This window comes from Apium graveolens, chromosome 10, assembly GCF_009905375.1.
Source record: "Apium graveolens cultivar Ventura chromosome 10, ASM990537v1, whole genome shotgun sequence".
Taxonomy (NCBI): Eukaryota; Viridiplantae; Streptophyta; class Magnoliopsida; order Apiales; family Apiaceae; genus Apium; species Apium graveolens.
In genome coordinates, this window is record NC_133656.1 from 25,218,068 (window position 1) to 25,236,208 (window position 18,141).

Sequence of the window (18,141 nt, forward strand, 5' to 3'; positions counted from 1 at the left end):
ATGTTCATGATGTTAACTATTAATTTTATCAATATATGGCAGCAAATGACTCTTATAGGGTGAAAATGACTCTAATATGGTGAAAAGTGACTCAAAGGGTTGATTAGAGCCAAAATGTGGAACTAAATTTACTTGTATGAAACTATCACTAAGAGATGGTAAAAGGATGTCAAATTGGATGTATATAATGTTAACATATTAATTGTACAAATATACTGGAAAGTGACTCTTATAGCGTACAAAGTGACTCGAATATGATGAAAAGTAACTTACATGGTTGATTAGAGCCAAAATGTGGGACAAAATTGACTTGTATAAAAGTGATACTAAGATGTGATAAAAGGATGTCAAAATGTATGTATATGATGTTAACATTTTAATTGTACAAATATATTGGAAAGTGATTCTTATAGGGTGCAAAGTGACTCTAATATGATGAAAAGGAACTAACATTGTTGATTAGAGCCAAAATGTGGAACAAAATTGACTTGAATGAAAGTGTCACTAGAGTTCGTAACATGATGTTAAATTTGATGTATATCATGTTAACATGTTAATTATACAATTATATTGTGGAAAGTGACTCTTATAGGGTGCAAAGTGAGTCCAATATGGTAAAAGTTACTTACCTGGTTGATTAGAGCCAAAATGAGGAACAAAATTGACTTGTATGAAAGTGGCACTAAGAGGTGGTAAAGGATGTCAAATTTGATGTATATGATGTTAACATGTTAATTGTACAAATATATTGTGGAAAATGACTCTTATAGGGTGCAAATGGACTCTAATATGGTGAAAAGTGACTTACATGGTTATTTAGAGCCAAATTGTAGAACATAATTGACTTGTATGAAAGTGGCACTGAGAGGTGGTAAAAGGATGTCAAATAGGATGTATATGATGTTAACATGTTAATTGTACAAATATATGGTGTAAAATGACTCTTATAGGGTGCAAAGTGACTCTAATATGATGTGAAGTCACTTACATGATAGATGAGAGCCAAAATGTGGCCTAAAATTGACTCATAGTAAAGGGGTACCAAGAGGTGGTTAAAGGAAGTCATATTGCATGTTCATGATATTAACTATTAATTGTTTCAATATATGGCGGCAAGTGACTCTTATAGGGTGAAAATGACTCTAATATGGTGAAAAGTGACTTAAAGGGTTGATTAGAGCTAAAATGTGGAACAAAATTGACTTGTACGAAAGTGACACTAAGAGGTGGTAAAAGGATGTCAAAAGGTATGTATATGATGTTAACATGTTAATTGTACAAATATATTTGAAAGTGACTCTTATAGTATAACGACTCGTATATTTTTATATTGTTTAAATGTGTAATATTAAATAATTACATAAATAAAATATGTGTTTGGGTTCAGTCAGCTGGATATTATTTTTGGTAATGTTTTAATTAATAATGTATGATTTATAGTGTATCGGGTTGTCCGCGCAATTAATTATGGGATCGTATTGAATTGTTTTCACTTTCAAAAGTGGATTTAGTGCAAATTTATTTGCATAAATATTGGGAATGTTTCTAAAATTGTTTTTATGATTTAATAATTACAATAATTATTTTTAGGATTTTATAAAATTGAGAAATCAATATTTCATTAATTATTTATCGTTAAATGGGTTTCTGAGTGTATTTATTTGTAAAATCCGTATTTAATTCCAAAATTCTTCAAAAATTATGAAACTCATATTTATTTATGTTTGGAATATTCCAAAAATTTTAAAATTATCTTGGAAATTTTCAGAGTTAGTTTCACCCGCGCGTCGTTTCGTTATTTGTTAAAAAGCGGGTATAGACCGCGTTTTAGAAATTATTTTAAAATTTCGAAATTCATGTTTTATTAACTTCAGGATATTTATAATATTTTGAGACTGTTTCCGTAATTTTCTGAAGTCATTTTAAGTTTGGGAAGGTTGTACACATTCTTATAGTACGTGTGAAGTAAAGAAGAGTAGTGGCAGTGTGTTTATACACGTGTCACTAGCTAATTGCAGGGGAATAAAAATAAGATAATAAATAATAGAAACAGAACCCCCACGCCCCCTCCCTGTTGTCCTTCACCCCGTTTCTCTCCCTTAAAATCTCTCCTCCTCTCGTCGTCCTACTTATTCTCCACCTCTTCCTTACTTCTCTTTTTCTTCCGTTTTAATTCCTTTTTCTCTCTGTTTCTTTTACTCCCGCACTGTTCCCATAGTCCCGGTTGCTTTCGGTTCATTTTCCGGCCGATGGTTGGAGCTGCATCCCTCTTTATTCGTATGTATATATGCGTGTATATATATATTTTTGTGTGAGTGTGTGATTCCATTTATGTGTCTGTGTCCTATATGTCCGTGTGTTCTGTGTGGGTGTGTTGCGTTATGTTGTGTCCAACCGATTGATTCTTTTTCTTCCCGGCTGTTCCTCTCGGGTATTGGCGCGGTTAATTCTGTTGGTATATGGTTGTTTGATGCTTGTGACCTAATTAGGAATTTTGGATTTTGGTTGCAGGGAATTAGTTGACTGATTTTGTGAAATAATAAAATAATTTCGTGCTGGGATTTCAATTAATCGGTTAAATGCACGATGGAAACCCTGAAATTAATCGGGTACCCGCGAGTTTTTCCGTCATCGGCGATGAGCCTCGGCGAGTTAGACGGTGGACTGTGATGACGTTGTTCTGAGTCCTACAATTTAAAATACAAAATACGATTTAAAATGCGAATTGCGAATACAATTATAAAATGCGATTAAAATTATAAAATGGGACTAATAATTAATAATGGTATTTAATTGATAATTGAGAAGTCTGGGACTGATATTGATGGCTGAAATTGGTGGTTTGGTTTGGATTGTGATTGATTGTAGTTGTGTTTGTTTGGACGTCGGGAAGTTCGACGGGTTAGCCGATAATCAAAGGATGTGCTGCCCGATTTCCGAGAAAATTTAACTTACAAAAATACGGGGCCGTACCCAATGACTATCGGGACGTCGGACCGGTAATATGTACGTACCTTATACGAAATCTGACTATGTGTTTTGATGAAATACTTTACGAAAATCGATAGCCCTAATTTCATAAAGGTTAAATATACCTATTTCTGAAAACGAACACCGAACCGACTTTCGAAGACGTGAACCCTAATTGATATGTATGTTATTATATGATGTATGTTACTGAGTCGGGTTTTGTTAATGTTCGGGTAGATTGTTAGCGAGGATATGTCAAGCATAATCGAAGGTCTAAGTTAGGGTGTTTCGACTTTGTAGGTGCTAGTCGGAAAGCCAAGAGTTGGCGTTGGATAGCCTATTGGACAGTCGACGAGCTCAGTAAGCTTCCAATCGAAGGGCCTGAGTGTTGGAGTCGAATCCAGGGTAAACTAGTGATTAGATGTTAAAGTCTGAGCGTCCGTGTCGGCTCAAGGTCAATCAATAATAGTTGTAAAGCTTTGCAAGGCAAGTACCCCTGACCATTCTTTTATGGTTCAGTGTATATGAATAGCTAAATGTTTTATTCTTGTAATGGAACAGAAATGTTGTAAGTTACGTATCCCCTGTGTTTGAAAATGTTGTTAAATATGTGTTTTTGGGGAAAAGTAACTTCTGAAAATACCTATCTCTAACGTGTGATTAAAAATGAAAAAGAGATTTTGAATAGTGTGCTGTGATAGAATTGATTTTTAACAAGAGATAGGTAAAAGTGATTCTGAAACTGGATAAAACGAATCAGATATTGGATAACGTTGCGTAAGTGGCTAATTCGGTTGCGCGCATTACATAACCGATTAGTCCAGCATAGATAATCAGAGACCTAGCTAGTCTCTGCGGATCCGGTGATTTTGTGTGAAAGCCCGATCAGCTTTCCTAGACATTTTGTGTGATAGCCCGGCCAACTATCCTAGATAATTTGTGTGGAGGCCTGATCAGCCGTCCCTAGATAACATCCAATATATATCTGAATTGTGATTTAGTGGTTCCCGTAACGGAACAGATGATTTTGTGGTTTCAGTAATGGAACAAGTGGTTTTGAGGTTCCTGGAGAGGAACCAGTTTATATATGTCTTGTGATGGGATAAGTTTTATGGTTCCCGTAACAGAACAAATGGTTTTGGGTCCCCGTAACGGGACAAATTGTTTTATGGTTCCTGTAATGGAACGAAAGTTTTGATAATGAAAATAGCATGCTAAAATTGAACTCTGGTATTTATACACAGCACACTGACTTTTGATTTTGGTTTTACAGAGCATGCTAGTTTGATATCTAGTTTATATCATATTTTACATGTTTCTGGCAAGTTATGATTTCTGTTCCTATAATTGTTTATCATAAACTTCTTTTGATTACTATTCATATAGTGGTACTGCTGAGCAATTGATTGCTCACCCTTGTAAAAATGTTTTATATATATTTTGCAGATGCCTAGGAGATTCTTCGGTGATAGTCGGGCAGAGTTCCAGTCCCTTTCGTGTCGGACTCCTCTGAGATGGTTGTGCTAGACCAAGTGTGGTCTGTTGAGTTGCTGTATTAAGTTAACTGCGTCGAGCTGATTGTTGTAAGTTTGAGTTGTATTAGTTGAGTAACCTGAGTCATACTTAAACCTGGAAAAGGTCTTGGTAAAGGGGTCGTAGTTATGTTTTAGATTGATTTATAATTGTTATTATTGTTGTTGATGACGTCAACTCCTGACCCTGGGGTTGAGGCCGTCACAGTTGGTATCAGAGCCACAGGTTTGAGTCCCTGATTTAGGTTAGGAATAGAGTCAGAAGAGTGCAAAAAGGTTTATTCTATATAGATATGAGTCAGCAACTCAACCAGAGGAGCAAGTCTGTGAGTTTAGTCAAGGGTTCGAAGGCGTAACCCTGATATTTGTTGGAGATTGGCTGGAACTGCCCTAGATTCTAGTAAGTCTCCCTTTTATATAGGAGGTTTCTAGTTTCTTTTCTCGAGCAAGCGAATCTAATCGTGAAAGTTCATGTGGAATGGTAATAGTCAACGGCTGCCATGACAACCGAGTCTTATAGTGAATGTGGATCAATACTAAGGTTTATACCTTGAACCCATATATTTCTTTCCTCGGAGGTTTTATCGGTTGATTGGGGCAAACAATAGATATGATGTGACTATTTGTCTGTGTGACAAAGGGTCTGGTGGGACGCCACCGAATTATGTGTTGTAAACTGTATGGTACTAAGATTGGCCATCTTACGTACTTGTATGGTTGCTCCCAGTCATATCCGCATCCCCTTCACATCTCTTTTAGAATGGATTATCCTGATTTCGAAATTTTATTTGGTATTTTATGGCAATGAATTTCTTTTGGTAACCACTGTGGTCAGATCGTCCTAGTTGTGGAAAGTAAATGAAGAATTGACCATCAGGAGAAATAAAAGTTCTGTATCCGGTTGCTATTTTGGAATGATGGCATCAGTAAAGATTTGTGAGCCATTAGAAAAGGTTGTTGTCTTAGAAAAGTTATTCAGTGATTGTCGAGTGTATGGCAAATGATAGAGAACCTGCCTTTAGAAGTATGGTTGGCTGAAACTTGGATTATGATGCCTAGAAAAGGTCCATAAGTTGACCTAGTTTGTGAAGTTGCTTGTTGGTAGATGTGGCTGAAATAGCCAACCTCATTTTATTATGTTGGTTAGTGATATATATGGTTATTAACATTGTTATTTGTCACAGTACTGTGAACTGTGGAGTTGAGTGGTGAAAGATGGTTAGTATATTTATTGGTGGTTGTTTGGTTGATGTTGATGGATTGATATGGTTGTTGGTTAATTGTTGGTGTCGGCTTGAGCCCGACTGGTAGTCAGCAATATAGAGGAAATGCTGCCCAAATTTTTGGAAAAATACCCTACTTTTAGAGATACAACATATACTATGATGTGTTACTGATGTTTCTGTAGATACTCCAATGGATCAATTAAAAGAGAGGATTCATGATTCATTATTGAAGGTGGCAGCTTTAGAAAAGCTAATTCCGTGGAAGATGGATCAATTGTAAGAGATAAGAAATTGCCTTGAGAAGAATGGTTGATTGAAGCTCAAACTAGTGCGTTAGCCAAGCCTGTGATTCTTAAGATTAACTTGAGTTACCAGTTTACCCTTTTATGGGGTTATGCCTAGTATAACCCATCTAGCCTTGCGGTATAGGAAACATGTTAGTGTTGTAACTTAATAGTGCTAGAAGGTTGCTTGGTGGTTGTATTGAGAGGGCTTATCATAATGTTTAGTACCTTTATATTCCAGTTTTCTGCGTTATTGATTTTGCTACTGTTATCATTGCTAATGTTGCTAGTGTTGCTAATCTAGATATCTTTTACAAATGGATCCTAAGAATAAAATATGGGTGCTTTGATTGGGCAGCATTTTCCTGACACAAGTGCACCAGTTTAAATGGTGACATTTTTGATATACAATCTTGTTATGATTTTGAATAAATTCCCTGTTATATTTCAGGAAAATGCCACCCAAGAAAGCTACCCAGTCTAAAGAAGACAGTAGTAGTTTGGCGGAGGGTCCAGTTATAAATGAAATTCTAGATTTATTGTGCCAGCAACAGCAGCAACAGTTGCAGTTAATCAAACAGGTTCAGCATCAACAACATCAACAAGGAGAGCTAAACCAAACTACCTGTTTTAAATCCTTTCAGTCTGTTAAAACCCCAGAATTCAAGGGTGAAGTAAATCCTATTGTTTCCAGGAATTGGCTAAAGGAAATGGAAAAGGCATTTACCCTCATGCAAGTAAATGATGACCTTAAGACCGATTATGCGAGTTACTTTCTCAAGAATGAAGCAAATTATTGGTGGGAGTCAACTCGAGCGTTGGAAGGAGAAGGCCCTATTTCTTGGACAAGATTTACAGAATTATTCTTGGAGAAGTATTTTCCTGATGGTTTAAGGAATCAGCTGGAAGTCGAGTTTCTGGAACTGAAACAAGGTGAAAGAACTGTGTTGGAATAGAGGCCAAGTTTACAGAATTGGCCCGATTAGTTCCTGAGTATGTAAGTACAGAGATTCAGAAAGCAAGGAGGTTTCAGCAAGGGTGGAAGCCTGAGATTCGCAGAGGAGTCGTGGCATTGCAACTCAAGACATACTCCTCTATGGTTCAAGCCGCCCTGGTAGTGGAAAGTGATCAGAAGCTAGTTATTAAGGAAGAAAGCAATAAGAAAAGGAAGTCGGAAGGTGTTATGAACAAGGCAGACCAAGGAGGATCCAGTCAAGAGTTTGAGAATCGGTTTGGCCGAAACAGGAATAAGGGATTCCGGAGACAGAGTTTATTTCAAGCTAGATCAAGTCCTACTTCAATTGCTTCCACTCCAGCTCTGTCAGTCAAGTCAGCAGTGGATTGTAAGTCCTGTGACAGGAGACACAGTGGTTCGTGCAAAAAGAATGTGCAATGTTTTAAATGTGGACATAAGGGTCATTACGCATCGGAATGTAATCCAAAAAAATCCAGGAGTTACGTGTTATAATTGTGGAAAAATTGAGCATATTACAAGGAGTTGTAGAACGGTTTCTCAAGATACTACATCCCAAGGGCCAACATCCAGCATAGCTAGAGGCAGAACTTTTAAAAGGACCAAAAGATCGAGCATTTAGAATTCGGATGTAGTTGCACCTGATTGACACCCTTTGAACTAGCAGAGTTCGATGTGATTTTAGGATCGGGTTGGTTGTCTTGTAGTAAGGTAATGAGTGGGTTTTAGAAGAAGCGAATTGTAAGTGTAGGGATGAAATTACGAGATTGTGTACTGATTATCAGCAGTTTATCGAAGCGACGAATAAAAATAAATAACTTCTATCAGGAATTGATTATTTATGTAACTTAGTTTAAGAAATGTGTAACTTCTCGGGAATTTACTCGAGATCCAGCCTGAGAACATGTCAAATAATGCGGTGTGAACGAGTTCTGAGCAGTTGCAAATTTGATGATATCATGTGAAGTATCAGTTGTATGAGTCGTCTCTAAGAATTTAAAGAACATGGTGTATGAAGATTACTTGGACAAGCAAATTGTATTTATTGATAACATCCTTAGCTATCTAAAGAATGAGAAAGTCGGTATAAAATGCTTAAGGACTTCCCTATGAAGATTAGAAAGACGGATTTGCATCGAAAGAGTATGGATATAAAAGTAGGATCGTGGGTATTGACAACATTTCACTTTGAATGAAAATTGGTTAGGATTAGATAGAAGGGGCAAGTTGAACCCTAAATATATGTAACTGTTGGAGTTTTCGAGGAAGATGAATGAAGTACTCATGAGTTAGCATTGCCATTACAGATGCAGCATTTCATAGTGTGTGTTCTGCATGTTATTGTTAAAGCGATATGTTTTTATTCGAACTAACCCGTTGAGTAGGAGCCAATGGACTCTCATCCAAATTGTTTTGCATGGAATGATTGACCCAGAACCTAGATCGTTATGAGTGAGTCCTTAGGAATGAGTCTATCCTTAGTGAATGTGCTTTAAATGAATCCTCGAGCAGGAGAGTGTACTTGAAAGTTAGAGTCAGATATGCTTGACAAATATCCTCACTTATTGGTTAAAAATCAGATTCTGAGGACAGAATCTTTTTAAGGGGGAAAGATTATAACGACTCGTATATTTTTATATTGTTTAAATGTGTAATTATTAAATAATTACATAAATAAAATATGTGTTAGGGTTCAGTCAGCTGGATATTATTTTTGTTAATGTTTTAATTAATTATGTGTGATTTATAATGTACCGGGTTGTCCGCGCGATTAATTATGGGATCGTATTGAATTGTTTTCACTTTCAAAAGTGGATTTAGTGCAAATTTATTTCCATAAATATTGGAAATGTTTCTAAAATTGTTTTTATGATTTTATAATTACAATAATTATTTTTAGGATTTTATAAAATTGAGAAATCAATATTTCATTAATTATTTATCGTTAAATGATTTTCTGAGTGTATTTATTTGTAAAATCCGTATTTAATTCCAAAATTCTTCAAAAATTATGAAACTCATATTTATTTATTTTTGGAATATTCCAAAAATTTTAAAATTATCTTGGAAATTTTCAGAGTTAGTTTCACCCGCGCGTCGTTTCGTTATTTATTAAAAAGCACGTATAGACCGCGTTTCAGAAATTATTTTAAAATTTCAAAATTTATGTTTTATTAACTTTAGGATATTTATAATATTTTGAGACTGTTTCCGTAATTTTCTGAAGTAATTTTAAGTTTACTTCGGTTTTTTACTTTTAAAAATGCGGGTCAGAATCGAGCTGGGGGGAGGTTGTACACATTCTTATAGTACGTGTCAAGTAAAGAAGAGTGGTGGAAGTGTGTTTATGCACGTGTCACTAGCTAATTGCAGGGGAATAAAAATAAGATAATAAATAATAGAAACAGAACCCCCACCCCCTTCCCTGTTGTCCTTCACCCCGTTTCTCTCCCTTAAAATCTCTCCTCCTCTCGTCGTCCTCCCTGTTCTCCACCTCTTCCTTACTTCTCTTTTTCTTCCATTTTAATTCCTTTTTCTCTCTGTTTCTTTTACTCCCGCACTGTACCGATAGTCCCGGTTGCTTTCGGTTCATTTTCCGGCCGATGGTTGGAGCTGCATCCCTGTTTATTCGTATGTATACATGCGTGTATATATATATATATTTGTGTGTGTGTGTGTGATTCAATTTATGTGTCCGTGTCCTGTGTGTCTGTGTGTTCTGTGTGGGTGTGTTGCGTTATGTTGTGTCCAGCCGATTGATTCTTTTTCTTCCCGGCCGTTCCTCTCGGATATTGGCGCGGTTAATTCTGTTGGTACGGGACTAATAATTAATAATGGTATTTAATTGATAATTGAGAAGTCTGAGACTGATATTGATGGCTGAAATTGGTGGTTTGATTTGGATTGTGATTGATTGTAGTTGTGTTTGTTTGGACGTCGGGAAGTTCGACGGGTTAGCCGATAATCAAAGGAGGTGTTGCCCGATTTCCGAGAAAATTTAATTACGAAAATACGGGGCCGTACCCAATGACTATCGGGACGTCGACCGGTAATATGTACGTACCTTATACAAAATCTGACTATGTGTTGTGATAAAATACTTTACGAAAATCGATAGCCCTAATTTCATAAAGGATAAATATACCTATTTCTGAAAACGAACACCGAACCGACTTTCGAAGCCGTGAACCCTAATTGATACGTGTGTTATTATATGATGTATGTTACGAGTCGGGTTTTGTTAATGTTCGGGTAGATTGTTAGCGAGGATATGTCAAGCATAATCGAAGGTCTAAGTTAGGGTGTTTCGACTTTGTAGGTGCTAGTCGGAAAGCCCAAGAGTTGGCGTTGGATAGCCTAGTGGACAGTCGACGAGCTCAGTAAGATTCCAATCGAAGGGCCTGAGTGTTGGAGTCGAATCCAGGGTAATCTAGTGATTAGACGTTAAATTTTGAGCGTCAGTGTCGGCTCAAGATCAATCAATAATAGTTGTAAAGCTTTGCAAGGCAAGTACCCCTAACCATTCTTTTATGGTTCAGTGTATATGAATAGCTAAATGTTTTATTCTTGTAATGGAACAGAAACGTTTTAAGTTACGTATCCCCTGTGTTTGAAAATGTTGTTAAATATGTGTTTTTGGGGAAAAGTAACTTCTGAAAATACCTATCTGTAACGTGTGATTAAAAATGAAAAAGAGATTTTGAATAGTGTGCTGTGATAGAATTGATTTTTAACAAGAGATAGGTAAAAGTGATTCTGAAACTGGATAAAACGAATCAGATATTGGATAACGTTACGTAAGTGGCTAATTCAGTTGCGCGCATTACATAACCGATTAGTCCAGCATAGATAATCAGAGACCTAGCTAGTCTCTGCGGATCCGGTGATTTTGTGTGAAAGCCCGATGAGCTTTCCTAGACATTTTGTGTGATAGCCCAGTCAACTATCCTAGATAATTTATGTGGAGGCCTGATCAGCCATCTCTAGATAACATCCAATATATATCTGATTGTGATTTAGTGGTTCCCATAACGGAACAGATGATTTTGTGGTTCCAGTAATGGAACAAGTGGTTTTGAGGTTCCTGGAGAGGAACAAGTTGATATATGTCCTGTGATGGGACAAGTTTTATGGTTCCCATAACAGAACAAATGGTTTTGGGTCCCCGTAACGGGACAAATTGTTTTATGGTTCCTATAATGGAATGGAAGGTTTGAAAATGAAAATAACATGCTAAAATTGAACTCTGGTATTTATACACAACACACGACTTTTGATTTTGTATTTACAGAGAATGCTAGTTTGATATCCAATTTATATCATGTTTTACATGTTTGTGGCAAGTTATGATTTCTGTTCCTATAATTGTTTATCATAAACTGCTTTTGATTACTATTTATATAGTGGTACTGCTGAGGAATTGATTGCTCACCCTTGCAAAAATGTTTTATATATATATATATATATTGCAGATGCCTAGGAGATTCTTCGGTGATAGTCGGGCAGAGTTCCCTTCCCTTTCGTGTCGGACTCCTCTGAGATGGTTGTGTTAGACCAAATGTGGTCTGTTGAGTTGTTGTGTTAAGTTAACTGCGTCGAGCTGATTGTTGTAAGTTTGAATTGTGTAAGTTGAGTAACCTGAGTCATACTTAAACCTGGAAAAGGTCTTGGTAAAGGGGTCGTAGTTATGTTTTAGATTGATTTATAATTGTTATTATTGTTGTTGATGACGTCAACTCCTGACCCCGGGGTTGAGGCCGTCACATATAGGGTACAAAATGACCCTAATATGATGAAAAGTAACTTACATGGTTGATTAGAGCCAAAATGTGGGAAAAAATTGACTTGTATGAAAGTGACACTAAGAGGTAGTAAAAGGATGTCAAAATGCATGTATATGATGTTAAACTTGTTAATTGTACAAATATATTGGAAAGTGACTCTTATAGGGTGCAAAGTGACTCTAATATGTTGAAAAGTAACTTACATGGTTGATTAGAGCCAAAATGTGGAACAAAATTGACTTGTATGAAAGTGTCACTAAGAGCTGGTAAAAGGCTGTTAAATTTGATGTATATGATGTTAACATGTTAATTATATAATTATATTATGGAAAGTGACTTTTATAGGGTGCGAAGTGACTCTAATATGGTGAAAAGTTACTTACTTAATTGATTAGAGCCAAAATGTGAAACAAAATTTACTTGTAAGAAAGTGACACTAAGAGGTGGTAAAATGATGTTTAATTGGATGTATATGATGTTAACATTTAATTGTACAAATATATTGTTGAAAAGGACTCTTATAGGGTGCAAATGGACTCTAATATGGTGCAAAGTGACTGTAATATGATGTGAAGTCACTTACATGATAGATGAGAGCCAAAATGTGGCAGAAGGATGTCAAATAGTATGTATATGATGTTAACATGTTAATTGTACAAATATATGGTGTAAAATGACTCTTATAGGGTGCAAAGTGACTCTAATATGATATGAAGTCACTTACATGATAGATGAGAGCCAAAATGTGGCCCAAAATTGCCTCGTAGTAAAGGTGTACCAAGAGGTGGTTAAAGGATGTCATATTGCCTGTTCATGATGTTAACTATTAATTGTATCAATATATGGCGGCAAGTGACTCTTATAGGGTGAAAATGACTCTAATATGGTGAGAAGTGACTTAAAGGGATGATTAGAGCCAAAATGTGGAAAAAAATTGACTTGTATGAAAGTGACACTAAGAGGTGGTAAAAGGATGTCAAAATGCATGTATATGATGTTAACATATTAATTATACAGATATATTGGAAAGTGACTCTTATAGGGTGCAAAGTGACTCTAATATGTTGAAAAGTAACTTACATGGTTGATTAGAGCCAAAATGTGGTACAAAATTGACTTGTATGAAAGCGTCACTAAGAGCTGGTAAAAGGCTGTTAAATTTGATGTATATGATGTTAAGATATTAATTATACAATTATGTTATGGAAAGTGACTCTTATAGGGTGCAAAGTGACTCTAATATGGTGAAAAGTGACTTACCTAATTGATTAGAGCCAAAATGTGGAACAAAATCGACTTGTATGAAAGTGACACTATGAGGTGGAAAGAGGATGTTAAATTGGATGTATATGATGTTAACATGTTAATTGTACAAATATATTGTGAAAAAGGACTCTTATAGGGTACAAATGGACTCTAATATGGTGCAAAGTGACTGTAATATGATGTGAAGTCACTTACATGATAGATGAGAGCCAAAATGTGGCCCAAAATTGACTCGTAGTAAAGGGTACCAAGAGGTGGTTAAAGGATGTCATATTGCATGTTAATGATGTTAACTATTAATTGTATCAATATATGGCGGCAAATGACTCTTATAGGGTGAAAATGACTATAATAGGTGAAAAGTGACTTAAAGGGTTTATTAGAGCCAAAATGTGGAATACAATTTACTTGTATGAAATTGTCACTAAGAGGTGGTAAAAGAATGTCAAATTGGATGTATATAATGTTAACATATTAATTGTACAAATATATTGGAAAGTGACTCTTATAGGGTACAAAGTCACTCTAATATGATAAAAAGTAACTTGCATGGTTGATTAGAGCCAAAATGTAGGACAAAATTGACTTGTATGAAAGTGTCACTAAGAGTTGGTAACATGATGTTAAATTTGATGTATATGATGTTAACATGTTAATTATACAATTATATTGTGGAAAGTGACTCTTATAGGGTGCAAAGTGACTCCAATATGGTGAAAAGTGACTTACCTGGTTGATTAGAGCCAAAATATGGAACAAAATTGACTTGTATGAAAGTGACACTAAGAGGTGGTAAAAGGATGTCAAAAGGTATGTATATGATGTTAACATGTTAATAATACAAATATAATGGAAAGTGGCCCTTATAGGGTACAAAATGACCCTAATATGATGAAAACTAACATACATGGTTGATTAGAGCCAAAATGTGGGAAAAAATTGACTTGTATGAAAGTGACACTAAGAGGTGGTAAAACGATGTGAAAATGCATGTATATGATGTTAACATGTTAATTGTACAAATCTATTGGAAAGTGACTCTTATAGGGTGCAAAGTGACTCTAATTGTTGAAAACTAACTTACATGGTTGATAAGAGCCAAAATATGGAACAAAATTGACTTGTATGAAAGTGTCACTAAGAGCTGGTAAAAGACTGTTTAATTTGATGTATACAATGTTAACATGTTAATTATATAATTATATTATGTAAAGTGACTCTTATAGGGTGCAAAATGACTCTAATATGGTGAAAAGTGACTTACCTAATTGATTAGAGCCAAAAAGTGGAACAAAATTGACTTGTATGAAAGTGACACTAAGAGGTGGTAAAATGATGTTAAATTGGATGTATATGATGTTAACATGTTAATTGTACAAATATATTCTGAAAAGGACTCTTATAGGGTGTAAATGGACTCTAATATGGTGCAAAGTGACTGTAATATGATGTGAAGTCAATTACATGATAGATGAGAGCCAAAATGTTGCCCAAAATTGACTCGTAGTAAAGGGTACCAAGAGGTGGTTAAAGGATGTCATATTGCATGTTCATGATGTTAACTATTAATTGTATCAATATATGGCAGCAAATGACTCTTATAGGGTGAAAATGACTCTAATATGGTGAAAAGTGACTCAAAGGGTTGATTAGAGACAAAATGTGGAACAAAATTTACTTGAATGAAACGGTCACTAAGAGGTGGTAAAACGATGTCAAATTGGATGTATATAATGTTAACATATTAATTGTACAAATATATTGGAAACTGACTCTTATAGGGTACAAAGTGACTCTAATATGATGAAAAGTAACTTACATGGTTGATTAGAGCCAAAATGTGGGACAAAATTGACGTGTATGAAAGTGACACTAAGATGTGGTAAAAGGATGTCAAAATGTATGTATATAATGTTAACATGTTAATTGTACAAATATATTGGAAAGTGACTCTTATAGGGTGCAAAGTGACTCTAATATGATGAAAAGTAATTAACATGGTTGATTAGAGCCAAAATGTGGAACAAAATTGACTTGTATGAAAGTGTCACTAAGAGTTCATAACATGATGTTAAATTTGATGTATATGATGTTAACATGTTAGTTATAAAATTATATTGTGGAAAGTGACTCTTATAGGGTGCAAAGTGACTCCAATATGGTGAAAAGTGACTTACTTGGTTGATTAGAGCCAAAATGAGGAACACAATTGACTTGTATGAAAGTGACACTAAGAGGTGGTAAAAGGATGTTAAATTTGATGTATATGATGTTAACATGTTAATTGTACAAATATATTGTGGAATAGGACTCTTTTAGGGTGCAAATGGACTCTAATATGGTGAAAAGTAACTTACATGGTTGATTAGAGCCAAAATGTGGAACAAAATTGACTTGTATGAAAGTGGCACTAAGAGGTGGTAAAAGGATGTCAAATTAGATGTATATGATGTTAACATGTTAATTGTACATATATATGGTGGAAAGTGATTTTTATAGTGTGCAAAGTGACTCTAATATGGTGAAAAGTGACTTACATGGTTATTTAGAGCCAAATTGTGGAACATAATTGACTTGTATGAAAGTGGCACTAAGAGGTGGTAAAAGGATGTCAAATAGGATGTATATGATGTTAACATGTTAATTGTACAAATATATGGTGTAAAATGACTCTTATAGGGTGCAAAGTGACTCTAATATGATGTGAAGTCACTTACATGATAGATGAGAGCCAAAATTTGGCCCAAAATTAACTCATAGAAAAGGGGTACCAAGAGGTGGTTAAAGGAAGTCATATTGCATGTTCATGATGTTAACTATTAATTGTATCAATATATTGGGAAGTGAATCTTATAGGATGCAAAGTGACTCTAATATGTTGAAAAGTAACTTACATGGTTGATTAGAGCCAAAATGTGGAACAAAATTGACTTGTATGAATGTATCACTAAGAGATGGTAAAAGGCTGTTAAATTTGATGTATATGATGTTAACATGTTAATTATATAATTATATTATGGAAAGTGACTCTTATAGGGTGCAAAGTGACTCTAATATGGTGAAAAGTTACTTACCTAATTGATTAGAGCCAAAATGTGAAATAAAATTGACTTGTAAGAAAGTGACACTAAGAAGTGGTAAAATGATGTTAATTTGGATGTATATGATGTTAACATGTTAATTGTACAAATATATTATGGAAGAGGACTCTTATAAGGTGTAAATGGACTCTAATATGGTGCAAAGTGATTGTAATATGATGTGAAGTCACTTACATGATAGATGAGAGCCAAAATGTGACCCAAAATTGACTCGTAGTAAAGGGTACCAAGAGGTGGTTAAAGGACGTCATATTGCATGTTCAAGATGTTAACTATTAATTGTATCAATATATGGCGGCAAATGACTCTTATAGGGTAAAAATGACTCTAATATGGTGAAAAGTGACTTAAAGGGTTGATTAGAGCCAAAATATGGAACAAAATTTACTTGTATGAAAGTGTCACTAATGGGTGGTAAAAGGATGTCAAATTGGATGTATATAATGTTAACATATTAATTGTCCAAATATATTGGAAAGTGACTCTTATAGGGTGCAAAGTGACTCTAATATGATGAAAAGTAATTAACATGGTTGATTAGAGCCAAAATGTGGAACACAATTGACTTGTATGAAAGTGTCACTAAGAGTTCGTAACATGATGTTAAATTTGATGTATATGATGTTAACATGTTAGTTATACAATTATATTGTGGAAAGTGACTCTTATAGGGTGCAAAGTGACTCCAATATGGTGAAAAGTGACTTACCTGGTTGATTAGAGCCAAAATGAGGAACAAAATTGACTTGTATGAAAGTGACACTAAGAGGTGGTAAAAGGATGTTAAATTTGATGTATATGATGTTAACATGTTAATTGTACAAATATATTGTGGAAAAGGACTCTTATAGGGTGCAAATGGACTCTAATATGGTGAAAAGTGACTTACATGGTTGATTATAGCCAAAATGTGGAACACAATTGACTTATATGAAAGTGGCACTAAGAGTTGGTAAAAGGATGTCAAATTTGATGTATATGATGTTAACATGTTAATTGTACAAATATATGGTGGAAAGTGATTTTTATAGTGTGCAAAGTGACTCTAATATGGTGAAAAGTGACTTACATGGTTATTTAGAGCCAAATTGTGGAACATAATTGACTTGTATGAAAGTGGCACTAAGAAGTGGTAAAAGGATGTCAAATAGGATGTATATGATGTTAACATGTTAATTGTACAATTATATGGTGTAAAATGACTCTTATAGGGTGCAAAGTGACTCTAATATGATGTGAAGTCACTTACATGATAAATGAGAGCCAAAATGTGGCCCAAAATTAACTCGTAGTAAAGGGGTACCAAGAGGTGGTTAAAGGAAGTCATATTGCCTTTTCATGATGTTAACTATTAATTGTATCAATATATGGCGGCAAGTGACTCTTATAGGGTGAAAATGACTCTAATATGGTGAAAACTGACTTAGAGGGTTGATTAGAGCTATAATGTGGAACAAAATTGACTTGTATGAGAGTGACACTAAGAGGTGGTAAAAGGATGTCAAAAGGTATGTATATGATGTTAACATGTTAATTGTACAAATATATTTGAAAGTGACTCTAATAGGGTACAAAATGACCCTAATATGATGAAAAGTAACTTGCATGGTTGATTAGAGCCAAAATGTGGGAAAAAATTGACTTGTATGAAAGTGACACTAAGAGGTGGTAAAAGGATGTCAAAATGCATTTATATGATGTTAGCATGTTAATTGTACAAATATATTGGAAAGTGACTCTTATAGGGTGCAAAGTGACTCTAATATGTTGAAAAGTAATTTACATGGTTGATTAGAGCCAAAATGTGGAACAAAATTGACTTGTATGAAAGTGTCACTAAGAGCTGGTAAAAGGCTGTTAAATTTGATGTATACAATGTTAACATGTTAATTATATATTTAAATTATGGAAAGTGACTCTTATTGGGTGGAAAGTGACTCTAATATGGTGAAAAGTTACTTACCTAATTGATTAGAGCCAAAATGTGAAACAAAATTGACTTGTA